We start from the raw sequence: 16613 nt of genomic DNA, 5'->3' as shown, positions 1-16613 counted from the left end.
AGCCTCCTGATGAAAGTGAAAGAGGAGAGTGAAAAAGTTGGCGTAAAGCTCAACATTCTGAAAACGAAGACCATGGCATCTGGTCACATCACTTCATGGGAAATAGATGGGGAAACAGTGGAAACAGTGTTAGACTTTATTTTGGGGGGGCTCCAAAATCCCTGCAGATGATAACTGCAGCCATGAAATTAAAAGATGCTTACTCCTTGGAAAGTTATGACCACCCTAGGTAGCATATTGAAAAGCAGAGACATTACTTTGCCAAGAAAGGTCCAACTAGTAAAGGCTATGCTTTTTCCAGTGGTCATGTATGGATGTGAAAGTTGGACTGTGAAGAAGGCTGAGCGCCGAAGAATTGATGCTTTTGAACTGTGGTGTTGGAGAAGACTCTTGAGAGTCCCTTGGACTGCAAGGAGATCCAACCAGTCCATTCTGAAGGGTATCGGCCCTGGGATTTCTTTGGAAGTAATGATGCTAAAGCTGAAACTCCAGTACTTTGGCCACCTCATGCGAAGAGTTGACTCATTGAAAAAGACTCTGATGTTGGGAGGGATTGCAGGCAGGAGGAGAAGGGGATGACAGAGGATGAGATGGCTCGATGGCATCACTGACTCAATGGACGTGAGTCTGAATGAACTCCGGGAGTTGGTGATGGACAGGGAGGCCTGGTGTGCTGTGATTCATGGGGTCGCAAAGAGTCAGACAAGCCTGAGTGACTGCACTGAACTGAACTTATGCCCAAACTTCTAACCAAGAAATGGTTCAGCTATAGGAGCCAATTAAATTACTATAAAACATTCCTTCATCTATAAAACGAACCTTTTTGTTTTTCCTTTGCCAACTAAAAATTGTCACTCGCCACCTGGCACTACAAGAGTCCCCAGTTACTGCAGTCATGCCCTTCAATAGACCTTGCAAGGAGTTCAGGGCAGAGATTAGGAATGAATCATTCGTTGCTCTGGTTTTTGCATAGTTGGATATTTTCAGGAGAAGATTTTATTAGCCCAATTTCTTGCTTTTACTTATATCTAGAAAATCACTAAGACTATTATTGGACATCTGTTTCACATGAATAGCAGCAATCTTTCTGAGACTAGTGGAAACCCTCTGCCAAAATGTTTGCTTGACTTCACGTATCCCCCTTCACTAAAATCACATATATATTGACCTCCCTTGCCTACTTTTCAGAGCAGTTCCTCAGAGATATCCGAGAGGCTGAACCCTGGGCTATAGTTCTCATTTTGTCTCAAGTAAAACTTAACTCACAGCTCTCACATGATGCTTTTTTTGTTTTTGTTGACACCTTTGGCAATCAACAAAGAGAGCCAGAGCAGACTTGTTGCCCTCTTCTGAACTTTATGAAGAACCCTAGGTTGATACCAATAGAGACCTTCTGTGCCCATCCACCTTCTCAGAGTTCGAATGAATTTAAAGTGAGTCTCTCTTGGTTCTTGCATCTCGCTTGTAGGTTGATGATCCTGAGTTTTATTTGGTGGTCTATAATAGGTATCTGGCCCCCATTTGAAAGATACTGGGGGGAGGGGGACAACTGAAAGACACTGGGGAAATTGCCTACCCAGTTGAAAGAAATTAGTTTGCTCAGTTCAATGACACTGAATGACCTGGGACTGAGTGTTAAGATAGGAGGCTGACACATTTCCTCAATTGACTATACATGGACATCACCAGATGATCAACAGCGAAATCAGATTGATTATATTCTTTGCAGCCAAAGATGGAGAAGCTCTATACAGTCAGTAAAAACAAGACCAGGAGCTGATTGTGGCTCAGATCATGAACACCTTATTGCCACATTCAGATTTAAATTGAAAAAAGTATGGAAAATCACTAGACCATGCAGGTATGACCTAAATCAAATCCCTTATGATTATACAGTGGAAGTGAGAAATAGATTTAAGGGACTAGATGTGATAGATAGAGTGCCTGATGAACTATGGAATGAGGTTCATGACACTGTACAGGAGACAGGGATCAAGACCATCCCCATGGAAAAGAAATGCAAAAAAGCAAAATGGCTGTCTGCGGAGGCCTTACAAATAGCTGTGAAAAGAATAGAAGCGAAAAGTAAAGGAGAAATGGAAAGATATAAGCATCTGAATGCAGAGTTCCAAAGAATAGCAAGAAAAGATAAGAAAGCCTTCTTTAGTGATCCATGTAAAGAAATCGAGGAAAACAACAGAATGGGAAAGACTAGAGATCTCTTCAAGAAAACTAGAGATACTAAGGGAACATTTCATGCAAAGATGGGCTCAATAAAGGACAGAAATGCTATGGACCTAAGAGAAGCAGAAGATATTAAGAAGAGATGGCTAGAATACACAGAAGAACTGCACAAAAAAAGATCTTCATGACCCAGATAATCACGATGGTGTGATCACTGACCTAGAGCCAGACGTTGTGGAATGTGGAGTCAAGCGGGCCTTAGAAAACATCACTACGAACAAAGCTAGTGGAGGTGATGGAATTCCAGTGGAGCTATTCCAAGTCCTGAAAGATGATGCTGTGAAAGTGCTGCACTCATTATGCCAGCAAATTTGGAAAACTCGGCAGTAGCCACAGGACTGGAAAAGGTCAGTTTTCATTCCAATCCCAAAGAAAGGGAATGCCAAAGAATGCTCAACCTACTGCAGAATTGCACTCATTTCACACGCTAGTAAAGTAATGCTCAAAATTCTCTAAGCCAGGCTTCAGTAATATGTGAACCGTTAACTTGCTGATGTTCAAGCTGGTTTTCGAAAAGGCAGAGGAACCAGAGATCAAATTGCCAACATCTGCTGGATCATGGAAAAAGCAAGAGAGTTCCAGAAAAACATCTATTTCTGCTTTATTGACTATGCCAAAGCCTTTGACTGTGTGGATCACAATAAACTGGAAAATTCTGAAAGAGATGGGAATACCAGACCACCTGATCTGTCTCTTGAGAAATTTATATGCAGCTCAGGAAGCAACAGTTAGAACTGGACATGGAACAACAGACTGGTTCCAAATGGGAAAAGGAGTACGTCAAGGCTGTATATTGTCACCCTGCTTATTTAACTTATATGCAGAGTACATCATGAGAAACGCTGGACTGGAGGAAAAACAAGCTAGAATCAAAATTGCTGGGAGAAATATCAATAACCTCAGATATGCAGATGGCACCACCCTTATGGCAGAAAGTGAAGAGGAACTCAAAAGCCTCTTGATGAAAGTGAAAGTGGAGGGTGAAAAAGCTGGCTTAGCTCAACATTCAGAAAACGAAGACCATGGCATCTGGTCTCATCACTTCATGGGAAATAGATGGGGGAACAGTGGAAACAGTGTCAGACTTTATTTTGGGGGGCCTCCCAAATCCCTGCAGATGGTGACTGCAGCCATGAAATTAAAAGACGCTTACTCCTTGGAAGGAAAGTTATGACCACCCTAGATAGCACATTGAAAAGCAGAGACATTACTTTGCCAACAAAGGTCCGACTAGTAAAGGCTATGGTTTTTCCAGTGGTCATGTATGGATGTGAGAGTTGGACTGTGATGAAAGCTGAACACCAAAGAATTGATGCTTTTGAACTGTGGTGTTGGAGAAGACTCTTGATTGTCCCTTGGACTGTAAGGAGATCCAACCAGTCCATTCTGAAGGAGATCAGTCCTGGGATTTCTTTGGAAGTAATGATGCTAAAGCTGAAACTCCAGTGTTTTGGCCACCTCATGTGAAGAGTTGACTCATTGAAAAAGACTCTGATGTTGGGAGGGATTGCGGGCAGGAGGAGAAAGGGATGACAGAGGATGAGATGGCTCGATGGCATCACTGACTCAATGGACGTGAGTCTGAATGAACTCTGGGAGTTGGTGATGGACAGGGAGGCCTGGTGTGCTGTGATTCATGGGGTCGCAAAGAGTCGGACACGACTGAGTGACTGCACTGAACTGAACTTATGCCCAAACTTCTAACCAAGAAATGGTTCAGCTATAGGAGCCAATTAAATTACTATAAAACATTCCTTCATCTATAAAACGAACCTTTTTGTTTTTCCTTTGCCAACTAAAAATTGTCACTCGCCACCTGGCACTACAAGAGTCCCCAGTTACTGCAGTCACTGCCCTTCAATAGACCTTGCAAGGAGTTCAGGGCAGAGATTAGGAATGAAGCATTCGTTGCTCTGGTTTTTGCATAGTTGGATATTTTCAGGAGAAGATTTTATTAGCCCTATTTCTTGCTTTTACTTATATTTAGAAAATCACTAAGACTATTATTGGACATCTGTTTCACATGAATAGCAGCAATCTTTCTGAGACTAGTGGAAACCCTCTGCCAAAATGTTTGCTTGACTTCTCGTATCCCCCTTCACTAAAATCACATATATATTGACCTCCCTTGCCTACTTTTCAGAGCAGTTCCTCAGAGATATCTGAGAGGCTGAACCCTGGGCTATAGTTCTCATTATGTCTCAAGTAAAACTTAACTCACAGCTCTCACATGGTGCTTTTTTTTTTTTTTTGACAACTTTGGCAATCAACAAAGAGACCCAGAGCAGACTTGTTGCCCTCTTCTGAACTTTATGAAGAAGCCGAGGTTGTTCCAATAGAGACCTTCTGTGCCCATCGACCTTCTCAGAGAGTTCAGATGATTTACAGTGAGTCTCTCTTGGTTCTTGCATCTTGCTTATAGGTTGATGATCTTGAGTTCTATTTGGTGGTCTATAATAGGTATCTGTTTCCACTGTTTCCCCATCTATTTCCCATGAAGTGGTGGGACCGGATGCCATGATCTTCGTTTTCTGAATGTTGAGTTTTAAGCCAACTTTTTCACTCTCCTCTTTCACTTTCATCAAGAGGCGTTTGAGTTCCTCTTCACTTTCTGCCATAAGGGTGGTGTCATCTGCATATCTCAGGTTATTGACATTTCTCCGGGCAATCTTGATTCCAGCTTGTGTTTCTTCCAATCCAGCGTTTCTCATGATGTACTCTGTATATAAGTTAAATAAGCAGGGTGACAATATACAGCGTTGACGAACTCCTTTTCTTATTTGGAACCAGTCTGTTGTTCCATGTCCAGTTCTAACTATTGCCTCCTGACCTGTATATAAATTTCTCAAGAGCAGATCAGGTGGTCTGGTATTCCCATCTCTTTCAGAATATTCCACAGTTTATTGTGATCCATGCAGTCAAAGGCTTTGGAATAGTCAATAAAGCAGAAATAGATGATTTTCTGGAACTCTCTTGCTTTTTCGACGATCCAGCAGATGTTGGCAATTTGATCTCTAGTTCCTCTGCATTTTCTAAAACCAGCTTGAACATCTGGAAGCTCACGGTTCACATATTGCTGAAGCCTGCCTTGGAAACACAGTGGAAACAGTGTCAGATTTTATTTTTCTGGGCTCCAAATCACTACAGATGGTGACTGCAGCCATGAAATTAAAAGATGCTTACTCCTTGGAAGGAAAGTTACGACCAACCTAGATAGCATATTCAAAAGCAGAGATATTACTTTGCCAACAAAAGTTCGTCTAGTCAAAACTATGGTTTTTCCTGTGGTCATGTATGGATGTGAGAGTTGGACTGTGAAGAAGGCTAGCACCGAAGAATTGATGCTTTTGAACTGTGGTGTTGGAGAAGACTCTTGAGAGTCCCTTGGACTGCAAGGAAATCCATCCAGTCCATTCTGAAGGAGATCAGCCCTGGGATTTCTTTGGAAGGAATGATGCTAACGCTGAAACTCCAGTACTTTGGCCACCTCATGCGAAGAGTTGACTCATTGGAAAAGACTCTAATGCTGGGAGGGATTGGGGGCAAGAGGAGAAGGGGACGACAGAGGATGAGATGGCTTGATGGCATCACTGACTTGATGGACATGAGTCTGAGTGAACTCCGGGAGTTGGTGATGGACAGGGAGGGCTGGTGTACTGCGATTGATGTGGTTGCAGAGAGTCAGACACGACTGAGTGACTGATCTGATCTGAATAGGTATCTGGCCCCCAGTTGAAAGATACTGGGGGGAGGGGAACAACTGAAAGGCACTGCGGAAATTGCGTACCCAGTTGAAAGAAATTAGTTTGCTCAGTTCAACGACACTGAATGACCTTGGACTGAGTGTTAAGATAGGAGGCTGATCTGACATATTTCCTCAATTGACTCTATACATGGACATCACCAGATGGTCAACACCGAAATAAGATTATGTTGTTTGCAGCCAAAGATGGAGAAGCTCTATACAGTCAGCAAAAACAAGACCAGAAGCTGACTGTGGCTCAGATCATGAACTCCTTATTTAAGTTGAAGAAAGTATGGAAAACCACTAGACCATGCAGGTATGACCTAAATAAAATCCCTTATGATTATACAGTGGAAGTGAGAAATAGATTTAAGGGCCTAGATCTGATAGATAGAGTGCCTGATGAACTGTGGAATGAGGTTCGTGACATTGTACAGGAGACAGGGATCAAGACCATCCCCATGGAAAAGAAATGCAAAAAGCAAAATGGCTGTCTGGGGAGGCCTTACAAATAGCTGTGAAAAGAAGAGAAGTGAAAAGCAAAGGAGAAAAGGAAAGATATAAGCATCTGAATGCAGAGTTCCAAAGAATAGCAAGAAGATATAAGAAAGCCTTCTTCAGCGATCAATGCAAAGAAATAGAGGAAAACAACAGAATGGGAAAGACTAGAGATCTCTTCAAGAAAACTAGAGATACTAAGGGAACATTTCATGGAAAGATGGGCTCAATAAAGGACAGAAATGCTATGGACCTAAGAGAAGCAGAAGATATTGAGAAGAGATGGCTAGAATACACAGAAGAACTGTACAAAAAAGATCTTCACGACCCAGATAATCACGATGGTGTGATCACTGACCTAGAGCCAGACATCCTGGAATGTGAAGTCAAGTGGACCTTTGAAAACATCACTAGGAACAAAGCTAGTGGAGGTGATGGAATTCCAGTGGAGCTATTTCAAATCCTGAAAGATGATGCTGTGAAAGTGCTGCACTTAATATGCCAACAAATTTGGAAAACTCGGCAGTGGCCACAGGACTGGAAAAGGTCAGTTTTCATTCCAATCCCAAAGAAAGGGAATGCCAAAGAATGCTCAAACTACCGCACAATTGCACTCGTCTCACACGCTAGTAAAGTAATGCTCAAAATTCTCCAAGCCAGGCTTTAGCAATATGTGAACCGTGAACTTCCAGTTGTTCAAGCTGGTTTTCGAAAAGACGGAGGAACCAGAGATCAAATTGCCAACATCTGCTGGATCATGGAAAAAGCAAGAGAGTTCCAGAAAAACATCTCTTTCTGCTTTATTGACTATGCCAAAGCCTTTGACTGTGTGGATCGCAATAAACTGTGGAAAATTGTTAAAGAGATGGGAATACCAGACCACCTGATCTGCCTCTTGAGAAATTTATATACGGGTCAGGAAGCAACAGTTAGAACTGGACATGGAACAACAGACTGGTTCCAAATAAGAAAAGGAGTTCGTCAAGGCTGTATACTGTCACCCTGCTTATTTAACTTATATACAGAGTACATCATGAGAAATGCTGGACTGGAGGAAACACAAGCTGGAATCAAGAATGCCCGGAGAAATATCAATAACCTGAGATATGCAGATGACACCACCCTTATGGCAGAAAGTGAAGAAGAACTCAAAAGCCTCCTGATGAAAGTGAAAGGGGAGAGTGAAAAAGTTGGCTTAAAGCTCAATATTAAGAAAGAATGCAAGGAGATCCAACCCGTCCATTCTGATGGAGATCAGCCCTGGGATTTCTTTGGAAGGAATGATGCCAAACCTGAATCTCCAGTACTTTGGCCACCTCACGTGAAGAGTTGATTGACTGGAAAAAACTCTGATGCTGGGAGGGATTGGGGGCAGGAGGAGAAGGGGACGACAGAGGATGAGATGGCTGGATGGCATCACTGACTCGATGGATATGAGTCTGGGTGAACTCCGGGAGTTGGTGATGGATAGGGAGGCCTGGTGTGCTTCGATTTTTGGAGTCACAAGGAGTCAGACACGAGTGAGCGACTGAACTGAACTAAACTGATAAAGGCAGTCCCAGTCCATTCTGGATTTCTTTAGAAATGTCCTGTTTGGGGCCTCACTCAGTGTAAGCAAGCTTTCACATTGGATTTACCAGGATCAGTTTAACTAGAAAATCCCTCATTAGTTCCTAAAAATAGCATCAGTAATTGTGTGAATGAGTAAGGAAAAATTTTTGCCAAATAAGTAAACAAATACAAGGATGACTCTACACTGAAGTCAGATATAAACTTGAAAGCTGAGATATTATTCAAATGGATTGCTTCAAAGTGTCCAGATATTTAGTGCTAAGTACATTAGTTATTTAGTTGTAACTAAATAATTATTCATTTATTATTTGCATTTTTCCAGGATTCTTTGGGTGGTGGGCATCCTGTAGGCTCTGCAATGGCTTTACCTAATAAGAAACACATATTTATTGAACACTTAATTTGTATTATATTCTTATATACTTTTTATAGGTTTATTTTTTATTCAATACTCATAAGTAATCCAACAAGTAGATGTCAGACAGTGTTGATATACAAATGAAGAGATTAAGTGACTTGTTTGGGGAAGTCACCATTTGGAAAATGGTGAAACTAGAACCAAAGCCTGTTTAAAGATTACCTCCTAATTCCTGTGCATTATCGTTTCTGTGTTCAGATGATATGCACTCTTTCTGTTGCTCATAGGAATTTACAGTCACAAGAGAATAAACTCTGGGTTTGGACAAGCTGGTTTTGCCAGAAAAAGCATACAATCACCTTCCCACAGAACCTCTGTAGTGACCCATTGATGAGAATAGGATCAGTTCAAGAAACTGTTTGGAAACATTTTTATTCACTTAAAAACTTTGATGTTCTCGATGTGGATGGGTGTTGGGAAAGGGAGCCATTTGCCAAGCAGAACTGAGGTCAAACTAGAACTATTTATCTTAATGAACTTATCTTATGAAACAGTGCAAAGAACAGATCTCTCGCTTTCTTTCTTTAGATAGAAATTTTAAAGTCTTGTTTCACAAAGGTACCTTTCTGTCTCCTTCTTGTTTACTTAAATAAACTACATAGGAAACAGGCATTATTGTCTTTGTGAAGGCAATTGTAAAACTTGGTAAAACTAAAGACCCTAAGATAGCACATGGCCAAAGGATGAAAACGCATTTTCTTTCCTCCTCACTTAGGGCTCCAAGTCCACTTTGAACTCCAGCGGACCACAGAGCCTGGTCAGTAAGTTTGCCATTGGCATCTCTGGATGACTTCTAACTTGAGGGGTTCCGTGATCTCAGCGGGGCCTCTCTCCTCTGATTTATTTCTATTTATTTTCTAAGGTAAACTTAGTTTGGAAAATTTTCTTTACAGTTCTGATATGACTCGTTCTTTCTTTCTAGGGTTACAGGGTAAGGTTTTGGATCGTTTCCACAACAAAATTAACATTTCTGACTCTTCACTCTTGTGCAATGAAAGCAACCATAAACTGAAAATCAGAAAATCTGAGTTTTTTTTATTTAAATTTATTTATTTATTTATTTTAGATTTTATTTATTTTTTTCAATATTGTAAATTTTATTTTATTTTTAAACTTTACATAATTGTATTAGTTTTGCCATATATCAAAATGAATCCGCCACAGGTATACATGTGTTCCCCATCCTGAACCCTCCTCCCTCCTCCCTCACCATACCATCCCTCTGAATCGTCCCAGTGCACTAGTCCCAAGCATCCAGTATCGTGCATCAAACCTGGACTGGTATCTTGTTTCATACATAATATTTTACATGTTTCAATGCCATTCTCCCAAATCTTCCCACCCTCTCCCTCTCCCACAGAGTCCATAAGACTGTTCTATACATCAGTGTCTCTTTTGCTGTCTCGTACACCAGGTTATTGTTACCATCTTTCTAAATTCCATATATATGCGTTAGTATACTGTATTTATGTTTTTCCTTCTGGCTTACTTCACTCTGTATAATAGGCTCCAGTTTCTCCCACCTCATTAGAACTGATTCAAATGTATTCTTTTTAATGGCTGAGTAATATTCCATTGTGTATATGTACCACAGCTTTCTTATCCATTCATCTGCTGATGGACATCTAGGTTGCTTCCATGTCCTGGCTATTATAAACAGTGCTGCAATGAACATTGGGGTACACGTGTCTCTTTCCCTTCTGGTTTCCTCAGTGTGTATGCCCAGCAGTGGGATTGCTGGATCATAAGGCAGTTCTATTTCCAGCTTTTTAAGGAATCTCCACACTGTTCTCCATAGTGGCTGTACTAGTTTGCATTCCCACCAACAGTGTAAGAGGGTTCCCCTTTCTCCACACCCTCTCCAGCATTTATTATTTGTAGACTTTTGGATCGCAGCCATTCTGACTGGTGTGAAATGGTACCTCATAGTGGTTTTGATTTGCATTTCTCTGATAATGAGTGATGTTGAGCATCTTTTCATGTGTTTGTTAGCCATCTGTATGTCTTCTTTAGAGAAATGTCTATTTAGTTCTTTGGCCCATTTTTTGATTGGGTCATTTATTTTTCTGGAGTTAAGCTGTAGGAGTTGCTTGTATATTTTTGAGATTAGTTGTTTGTCAGTTGCTTCATTTGCTATTATTTTCTCCCATTCTGAAGGCTGCCTTTTCACCTTGCTAATAGTTTCCTTTGATGTGCAGAGGCCTTTAAGGTTAATTAGGTCCCATTTGTTTATTTTTGCTTTTATTTCCAATATTCTGGGAGGTGGGTCATAGAGGATCCTGCTGTGATGTATGTCAGAGAGTGGTTTGCCTATGTTCTCCTCTAGGAGTTTTATAGTTTCCAAGAAGAAGATATAACAATTATAAATATATATGCACCCAACATGGGAGCACCACAGTATGTAAGACAAATGCTAACAAGTATGAAAGGAAACATTAACAATAATACAATAATAGTGGGAGACTTTAATACCCCACTCACACCTATGGATAGATCAACTAAACAGAAAATTAACAAGGAAACACAAACTTTAAACGATACAATAGACCAGTTAGACCTAATTGATATCTATAGGACATTTCATCCCAAAACAATGAATTTCACCTTTTTCTCAAGCGCACATAGAACCTTCTCCAGGATAGATCACATCCTCGGCCATAAAGCTAGCCTTGGTAAATTCAAAAAAATAGAAATCATTCCAAGCATCTTTTCTGACTACAATGCAGTAATATTAGATCTCAACTACAGGAGAAAAACTATTAAAAATTCCAACATATGGAGGCTGAACAACACTCTGCTGAATAACCAACAAATCACAGAAGAAATCAAGAAAGAAATCAAAATTTGCACAGAAACTAATGAAAATGAAAACACAACAACCCAAAACCTGTGGGACATGGTAAATTTACTTTAATTAGAGGCTAATTACTTTACAATATTGTATTGGTTTTGCCATACATCAACATGAATGAGTTTGAAGCTTTTTTCCTCTTTGTGGCCTTGGGCAAGACACCCAACCTCTCAGAGTCCCATCTGTCAGATTTCAGGGTCCTGTCTTGTAGATTCTTTACTATTCTTTTCTTTCTATTGTAAAAATCCTATTTGGGCTTCTATAATTTCCCATATCGTTATCAGAGAACATAGATGAGACGACTAAGGGAAAGAGCTAACAAAACTACCCAAGCTCTCATGGTATGACTGATGGGGAAGCCCAGGGATGAGTCTCTTTGGGGACAGGAAGCAAGTACTGCTGTGTCTGCAAGGTTTGGGGACACAGAATTTTTCAAGTTGGAGAAGCAATTGGGACCCCCAAGAACTGCCCAGAAAGTGTCACATGGAGTGTGCATTTCTTCAGTGCTTCTCCCATCCCAGGAATCCAGGAAGAGTAGCTCTCCTGCCGTGTGACTTGTACTAAAGCAGTAGATTCCTATATAAGCACCCAGTTCAGAACAGAGAAAAGAATTAGTCTACTTAGTTAGTCTCTTTCTGAAATTACTTTTTATTTTCTTTGAGTTTGCAATTTTACCACTGTCAAATATATTCTGTATACCAGTGAGGAGTTGGATTACCTGCTTTAGAATTGCACGGAGTACTTATAAAAAGTACTGGTTTCAGGGCTCTACCCTAGACCTACTGTGTTCCTGCATCAGGATATTTGTGCATGTGTGTGTATGTTGGTAGATCTGGAATCTGTATTTTTTATTCATACCCCAAATGAAGTTTGAGATCTTCTGCTCAACACTAATATAACAAACTATTGAGTGCATGAGCCTACACCTCTCTGATTAATACCATCAATGGTTCCACTTCATTGAAGAATCACCTTCAGCTTAGATCAAATTACAGATATCTGTACAATAGACTATTTCATGTGACTCTCACCTATTGGTTCTTTTGGATACTCAGGATGCTATTTACTCATTTTTCCTGATACTTCAAGCATCATCTGCTCCCCTGATAAATCTTCCACCATCTTAGGACCAGGCGGAGTTGAGTTCCTTACACTGTATCCCTATACTGCTCTATGCTAGGGTTTCTCAACCTAGGCTCTTTGGACATTTGCGGCTGGATAGCTCTTTGCTGTGGGAGGCTGTCTTGTTTATTGATGAATCTTAGCAGCATTCTTTGCTCTACCCAGGAGATGCCAGTAGCAGTTCCCGAGTTGTGAGAACCAGAATGTCTTCAGGCACCACCAAATGTCTCTTGAGGAGCAAAGCTGTACCTGGTTGTGGGCACTGCCCTAGACTTACAAACATCATAGCCCGAGCCAAGTCATGTGGGAAGTTGCTGCTCGTTTATCTCCTCTGAGATCCCGAGTTCCAGAGTCGGGGTTTTGCCTAGTGTATCCTTGTGTCCCCAGTGCCAACGCATAGCACCTTAAACCTAAAAAATTAAAAAAAAAAAAAAGTCTATTTATTTGTCAGGCCTTCACTGTTGTCTCTTGTTGTGTCATGAGGGATCTTTCGTGTGGCTCGTGGACTCCAGAATGTGAGGGCTTCAGCAGTTGCCGCGCACAGGCTTCGTTGCTCCGAGGCATGTGAGAGCTTATCTCCCCAACCAGGGATCTCGGCTGCGTCCCCTGCAGGTCCCCTGCAGCTGAGCAGGTGGGTTGTTAAGCACTGGGCCTCCAGGGAAGTCCCCTTAGCAAAACTTGACTGACGCACTGGGTGTCAGAAGAGCTACATTTTAGCTTATCTTGGTGGGCTCTATGTTTCAGATATGGCGATGCTGGACAAACCAGTTTAGCATCCCTGTGCCTCAGTTTCCCTCACTTGTAACCCTCAGCCTTGTGCCTTTGCGTTCCCCATGGATGGAATGAGAACAGGTCTGTAAAAGTGAAAAGTGGAGAAGGAAGCCTGCTGAAGCCAATGTGAGGAAGACAGGGTGCTCTCATGTTTTCTCCAGACACAAAGCTTGGGGAGTACTGAAAAATTCAGGTTATGCAAACAGTACAGTGCCCTGTACCAATATCTGGAAGAGATCTTTAATCTGGAGCATTATAAACATGAGGAGCTTTGTTAAAATGAACAGACTGTGGAAACCTTAAAGGCTCAACTCCCTAACCCAGATAGGCCTTGTGGGTCAAATAAGGACCCAGCCGGGCCTGAGGGGGCCCTCTCTGCCAAGTCCGGTCCAGTGTTCTCTGGCCTCCAGGGGTTGTCAAACCTTTCCTTAGCCCCATTCTGTTCTGTTCTGTGCTGGGGCTCCCTTGTTTCCTGGCCTTGAAGTCAGTGCAGGAAGTTACCAGGTTTACATCTGTAATGGCACAGAATACGTGGCATTAATAAGGGAGCCTCTTGACTCTTTATAAAGATTTTTTCCTCTAGTACAGCCTATGGAATTCCTCTCCAGTTATTTATTACCTTCAGGAAGGGTCTCCCCCCACTCTGTCTCTCTTTCTTTGCTTACCTACTTTATGACTTCCTTTACATCCTGGGCATTCCATCGCTTGTGGCCTCTGTGCTGTCCCAGCACTGTGGTGGGCTGGTTATATACCTCCCTCCCTTTTTTAACAGAATGAATTAGTTTTCATGTTGAGTTCAGCTGAGAAAAACCTCTGCTGCATGGAAACATAGGCTCTGATACTTGTGGGTGTGTGTGGTGTGTGTGTGTATGCCACCATCAACTCCCCTCTAGCTGCAGTTGGCCAAATCTTTTCCATTAATTATTTCACATCCCAAGCTATGAAGGCTACAAAAGCATTCACAAATTGTTAAAAACTACACAGACATGTCAAAAAGTCCTGAATGCAATATACTGTTAGGGCTACAAGAGAGCTTGGTTACCATTTAATCTAGCTCTTCCATTTGAAGTTTGTGACTATTGAAGCCTGACTTCCTCAGAGTATTTTCTGTGCAGTCTGACCATCTTAAAAAACTACCTGAATCATTCTGTTCCTCTTTAAATTTATCACAGATTAATCTCTATATTCAAACTGTTTATGTACTTCATGATCCTTCTCTAAGCTTAAAATAATAATTTCCTTTCAATACAGGGCTTGGAGATATCTCCTCTGAAGAAGTGGTAGGTGTTTCTAAAATGGTGAGGTCTATGTATTTTTACAGTAACACATGGTTTAGAGCAATGAACAGGATGTTTTTTCCTATTGTCGTTCATTGTTCAGTCCCTAAGCAGACTCTTTGTGACCCCATAGACTAAAAGCATTGCAGGTTCCCTGTCCTTCACTAGCTCCTGGAGTTAAATCAAAGTCATGTCCATTGAGTCGGTGATGCCATCCAACCATCTCATCCTCTGTCATCCCTTTCTCCTCCTGCCTTCAATCTTTCCCAGCATCATGTCTTTTCCAATGAGACAGCTCTTCGTATCAGGTGGCCAAAGTATTGGAGCTTCAGCTATGGCATCAGTCCTTCCAATAAATATTCAGGGTTGATTTCCTTTTGGATTGACTGGTTTTATCCTTGCAGTCCAAGGGACTCTCAAGAGTCTTCTCCAGCACCACAATTGGAAAAGCATCAGTTCTTTGTCCCTCAGCCTTCTTTGCAGCCTAAGTCTCACATCTGTAAGTGACTACAGGAAACACTATAGCTTTGAGTCTATGGGCCTTTGTCTGCAAAGTGATGTCTCTGCTGTTTAATATGCTGTCTGGGTTTGTTATAGCTTTTCTTCCAAGGAGTAAGCATCTTTTAATTTTGTGACTGCAGTCACTGTCTGCAGTGATTTTTGAGCTCAAGAGAATAAATTTGTCACTGTTTTCCACTTTTCCCATCTCAGTCAGTTCAGTTGCTCAATTGTGTCTGACTCTTTGTGACCACATGGACTGCAGCATGCCAGGCTTCCCTGTCCTGCACCAACTCCTGGAGCCTGCTCAAACTCATGTCCATCGAGTCGGTGATGCCATCCAACCATCTCATCCTCTGTCATTCCTTCTCCTCCTGCCCTCAATCTTTCCCAGCATCAGGGTCTTTTCCAAGGAGTCAGTTCTTCGCATCAGGTGGCCAAAGTATTGGAGTTTCAGTTTCAGCATCAGTCCTTCCAATCAATATTGAGGACTGATTTTCTTGAAGATGGACTGGTTGGACCTTCTTGCAAGACTCTCAAGAGTCTTCTTCAGCACTCAGCTTTCTTTATAGTCCACCTTTCACATCCATACATCACTACTGGAAAAACCATAGCTTCGAATAGATGGACATTTGTTGGCAAAATAATGCCTCTGCTTTTTAATATGCTATCTAGGTTTGTCATAGGTTTTCTTCCAAGGAGCAAGCATCTTTTAATTTCATGGCTGCAGTCACCATCTGCAGTGATTTTGGAAAACCCCAAAATAAAGTCTGTCACTATTTCCACTGTTTCCCCATCTATTTGCCATGAAGAGATGGGATGGGATGCCACACACCTGCTACTAGGTTATCTGAAGAGCTCATGGACAGTTTTGGGGTTTTATTTTTTAAAAAGGAATAAGCAGTCTGTTTTATTGAGTGCCCAGAGTAGGATCCATGGGTATTGAGGATCTCTGGGAACTTGTAGATTTCCTTCTCTGTTCTTTTTGTCCTGCTTCCATAGCCTCATGAGCTGCTGCTTCTTGTGGAAATAGATCTTGATCTTCTTCTTCCTCTTCTGCTCCAGGGTGGCTGTAACTGCCTGGTTCTCCACCCAGCCTCCTGAGCCAGGTGCCCTAGGTAGGAAACTTCTGCATAAGGTTCAGACGCACGACTCAGAGAGCAGCAGGAACATCATCCACTTTTTTTCATGAAGTACTGGGATCCCTCAAATGCCCCGAGGCAGTTCAGAGCAGCCTGGCCTCGTGTGGTCCTGGGGGCAACATGCCTGTGGGCAGAGACAGCAGGCTTGCTCAGTGGGGCATGCGAAGACATTGCTGCCCCTGCCAAGCAGGCGGGGTGGTGGCCACAGATGGCAGTGCCTGTGGACTCATCTCATGAGCAGGAAACTTGAACATGAGTGGGAAAAGTCCTCATCACTGGCCTCCTGGACAGCTTGATTGAAAAGCTTGACAGCCTAAGATCCCAATGTTATTCATTGCTGATCAAGAATAGTGTGTCCTTGGGAATTTCAGACAGGTAAAAATTATAATGAGGAGGGAGAGACTGGTATAGGATTTCGAACTTTTTTTGAGCACCCACCTTGAAGAAAAAGCTGAGAATTAATAGTCCTCTCCCT

At 41.9% G+C, this 16613-nt stretch overlaps 1 non-coding gene across 1 annotated transcript; it reads right to left on the bottom strand.

Moving 5' to 3' along the window:
* Window positions 1-16336: 16336 nt before the first annotated feature.
* Window positions 16337-16421, bottom strand: LOC113889333. Its single transcript, XR_003510227.1, has one exon. It is a non-coding gene; the product is annotated as a small nucleolar RNA Z195/SNORD33/SNORD32 family (small nucleolar RNA).
* Window positions 16422-16613: the final 192 nt, after the last annotated feature.

Source organism: Bos indicus x Bos taurus, unplaced genomic scaffold, assembly GCF_003369695.1.
Source record: "Bos indicus x Bos taurus breed Angus x Brahman F1 hybrid unplaced genomic scaffold, Bos_hybrid_MaternalHap_v2.0 tig00011774_arrow_arrow_obj, whole genome shotgun sequence".
Taxonomy (NCBI): Eukaryota; Metazoa; Chordata; class Mammalia; order Artiodactyla; family Bovidae; genus Bos; species Bos indicus x Bos taurus.
This window is presented reverse-complemented; position numbering and strand designations above follow the sequence as displayed.